Raw genomic sequence first — 4,323 nt, forward strand, 5'->3', positions numbered from 1 at the left:
CCTAAAACAGATTGAAATGCAATAGATCGATACTAGGGTCATAATTATGGGTGACAATTTCATATGACACCGCTAGAAAAAACTGTCGTTCAAACCGAAAAGATCCGTAGATAGAGTAATGTTATTTATGTCATATTTATATTAGTAATGTCTGAGGAATCTCACGCCTTTGCAGGACATTCGAAAGTGAAGATGTCACCTGAGTTAATGACCTTCAGTCGTTGAGAAATGGAACATTAATGTTACAATATAGAATAAAATGTATGTAAAGAGAAAAACATCGATCGGCGACTTATTTACTTAGCTCAGGGCATATTGTAGTAAACGAAATATTATCTCTCTTACTTGCGGTGATAGCATGGATAAAACATCGGTTTTAGTCATTGGTGAGTAATACCATTTTCCTTCAACGCATTAATTCCACTTCAATTTTTTCAGTCTTCTGCGTATTAAATATGTTGCTACTCACATATTGTTTATCAACTGCGCAATATGTGTGTGTGCGTGTTTTCTCACCCAATTATATATTGTGATTAAAAGGCTGATGACCTAGAATTATATAATTATATAGTCTGTAATTAACATAACTGTCTTCGATATCTCAGCTTCCCTCTTGTCGATATATGAACTCGGAATTTAACTAAACAAATAAAGATATATTTAGTATAGCATTCCACTGGTCACAACGCTTAACACGCAGCTAATAATGATGATAACTCTTTCTACAATAGACACAAGGCCTGAACTTGGTGGTGGGGGGTACTTAATTTATCGATTCCGAAAGGATGCCCGGTAAAGTCGGCCTCGACGGATTAGTTAATAATGATGATGATGATAATAATAATAAGAATAATAATAATAATAATGATAATAAGCTTCTGATCTTAACTGATTGGAAGTGTTATCGCTTCTGATCTTAACTGATTTGAAGTGTTAGGCTTCTGATCTTAGCTGATTAGAAATGTTATTATGTACATTGTTTTGTCTTGATATAAAAGATGGGCTACAGCAAATATTCTGCTCAATACCACATATTTGCTTGTCAGTTGTTTGACCTTAACCAGTTGAGCATGTCCCTTAGTGGCTGACGATATGTGCCTCTCTGACCATGAGCAGAAGTAGTGGGAGAGTATCATGGCCGTGTATTGAAAGGAATTCTTGGAGGTTTGGATAATTCACCTTTGGAAACATGGGTGGTTCGTTGAACAGCCTTAAACAATCCTTATTCAGGTACCATTTGAGCAGGATAGACTACTCGACCTGAAGAAAATTCTAACTGGGCCCCACCTGCAAGGACATGTGCTGTTTATCTTGATATGAGATCACCATGTCGCGCACATATGGTTGTGATGCATGTGCCTGGTGTACCCTTATCAGACGGGTAGTCATGATGGGTATACTGGGCTTTGTATATTTTACCCCAATGTCACTCTGATGGCATGCACAGCTCTCTCACTCAATAATAATAATAATAATAATAATAATAATAATAATAATAATGATGATGATGATGATGATGATGATGATGATGATGATTTTATGCATTTGCAATAAGAACGAAGGATGGGGGGACAATACAAAGACAAACATAAAATGTGGGGTTTTACATATAATGAAATGATAAAAAAAAGAGAAGTATACACGGTGTAGACTGAAAAAGAAGGGACATATACATAGTATACAAAGGTTTAAAAAAAGGGTCGGGGAGGATGATAGAGATGTAGCCCTTCTGATACAGGAAGGCCGCTAGAGATAATCGAGGAACCTTACAGTCCGAGATTTCCCTGAACACCAAGAGCAAGAGCCCTCTCCAATTCCTTCTCTCCGACTTACAGGTCTACACTGAGAAAGGTACCATCTCTTTTGCCATTTTCGCAACTTTCAACCACCTTTCAATAAACTCACTCGACGACAGCACTTCCCTCTCAATTTCTTCTTCAAGAGAAGTTAATGATAGCTCTACCAAAGAGGAATGTATCTGTCCTCATGCCTTTTCTGCTATAGGAACAAGGCCTAAAGTTTGGCAGGGAGCGGTTTATATCGACTCTACTACTCAACTGGTACTAAATTTATCGACCCTGAAAGGATAAAAAGTAACGTCGATCCCGGTAGCATTTGAACGCAAAGCTGGAAGAAATGCCGTCAAGTTCTTTGTCCGGTGTACTAACAATTTTGTCAGCTCGCTGCCCTGATTATAATGGTTTCAAATTTTGGTACAAGGCCAGTAATTTCGGGGGCTGGAGTAAGTCGATTACTCCATTACTCAATTGGTACTTATTCTATCGACCTCGAAAGGATGAAAGGCAAAGTGGACCTCGGTGGAATTAGAACTCAGAAAGGAAAGACGAAAGAAATGCTGCAAAGCGTTTCCTCCAGCACTAACGATTCAGCCTGCTCGCCGTCTTTATTAATTGTTCCAAAGTTTAGAACAAGACCATCAAATTTAATGGGGCGAGTTAATCTAATACATCGAAGAAATTAGAGGCAAAGTTGACTTCGGCGATATTTGGACTCAGAACGTAAAGAAACACCTCCTTTCAAATTTTGGCACTAGGCCAGCAATTTTAGAAGGAAAGGTTTTGTTGATTACATCAACCTTAGTTCTCAGCTGTACTTATTTTATCGATCCCGGAAAAACGAAAAACTAAGGTGACTTTGGTGAAATTTGAAGTAAGATCGTAAAGAACTAGAAATGTTGCTAAACATTTTATCCGACGCGGTCTTCACCAAAACTATATTAGAATCAACTAAAATACCCGTGTGGCTATGTGGAAGAACGTGTTAATAATTACCAAAATTACAGAACAATGACCTGTCGGTCAAACACCTTACAAACTTTTAACATCTGTATTAGCTGAATGTACATACACTCATACAGAAGAAAGTAACCTCTTCCCAAAAAATCAAAAAGGATATCGCCGAGGGTCATACAAATGTTTAGGCTTAACTGCTAATAAATCGGATGATATATGAAAAAAAATTGCTACTCAGAGCACTTTAGTTGCGTTCGCATCGACTGCCAGAAAGTGATTGGGTTTGCCCTACAATACGAGACACTGAAATTTCTCGAACTTTACAAAGTATCAGCAACGCTTATTTGATTTTTGAGGCACAGCATGGTCTTCTAGAATATTAACCCAATTCTTCCCCATTCAAGGAATACAAAGATCTATAGCAAAAACATCAGCTGTGGCATTTTTAAACGAGACTCTCTTTCTCCAATCCTTAAATACCCTTCCTTAATTCCCTTATCACTGACATGAAGCAAAATAGGTTTTGGTTAAAAGATCAAGAATAAGAAACTATCATCCATTTATTTTATAAGGACGATTTAAAACTATATGACTGGAACGGCCTCGAAGGTTTTATCACAGCAATCAAGAGGTTAACAGACGATATAGATATGGAGTTTTGTATGGATTGAATAAGTGTGCAGAAGTTAATAATGTGTGAATCATTTATGCTTGACTAGGGTTTAAAATTTAGAGTTTAACGAAAGAGATGACATACAGCATTCTACAATAAAGGGAAGAAAATGCGTCAGGAGAGTAAGAACCATTCTAGAGACTGAGTGCAAAAAAGTGTGGAGGGAATCGCCATCAAAGAGAGATGAAGGAACTGCACAGCTTATTAAGAGTATTATGGCAAGTGCTTCTCTCTATTCCGTACTTTTCAGCCTACTTAGATTAGTCCATTTAGTATTCATATTGTAGGTCTAGCAGATAAAGTTACTCGTGTCATTCTCACTGCATTCACTTATCTTTCATCAAATTTACGGGGCAGCACCTCCCTCCCTAACAGCTGTTTCTTTCCAACTGGAACTTGAAAAAGTCGGTGAGGGTTTCGCCAAAAAGTAAATTGTTTTCAGCTCTTTCAGTTTTTGCCATGAGCCGATGGACTTCCTACCCAATAACCGCGTCCCCCTTAAACAGGATAGCAGCTGTTTAACTTAATTTCAGAAGTTAGCAATGCTTCCCCCACCACGTAGCACTGCTAGGATAGAGATTTTTGGAAATTTTCGATGAGCCCAGTTGATTTCCATCGACACCCAGATTTTCCCCTCTAGCTCTTATCCACTACAAGTCTTCTATAAAACGTCATGAGAGAACATCCACTGATCATATTACCCGACTGGCGGAGGACTCTTAACATTTATCATAATTCTAGGTGTCAAACTCCCTGCATCGGTCTAATCTTGATCCAAGACCGCAGCTCTGTCAAAGAAACAAGCTGCGGAAAAGTGTGTCTAGAAAATGGCGACCGTACTCGCTCATCGTCAAGAAATTGCTAGAGTTATCGCAGCCTCAGCATATGTCTGGCATC

At 38.4% G+C, this 4,323-nt stretch overlaps 1 long non-coding RNA gene across 1 annotated transcript in view; it reads left to right on the forward strand.

Annotated features, from left to right (window-relative positions):
• The first annotated feature begins 236 nt into the window (after nucleotides 1–236).
• The window catches only part of LOC118763746, an 84,948-nt gene continuing 80,861 nt past the window's right edge, over nucleotides 237–4,323 (forward strand). The window contains exon 1 of the long non-coding RNA XR_004999498.1: nucleotides 237–386. This is a non-coding gene — a long non-coding RNA (uncharacterized LOC118763746). The remainder of the gene's footprint in view (nucleotides 387–4,323) is intronic.

Source organism: Octopus sinensis, linkage group LG6 (assembly GCF_006345805.1).
Source record: "Octopus sinensis linkage group LG6, ASM634580v1, whole genome shotgun sequence".
Lineage (NCBI taxonomy): Eukaryota > Metazoa > Mollusca > Cephalopoda > Octopoda > Octopodidae > Octopus > Octopus sinensis.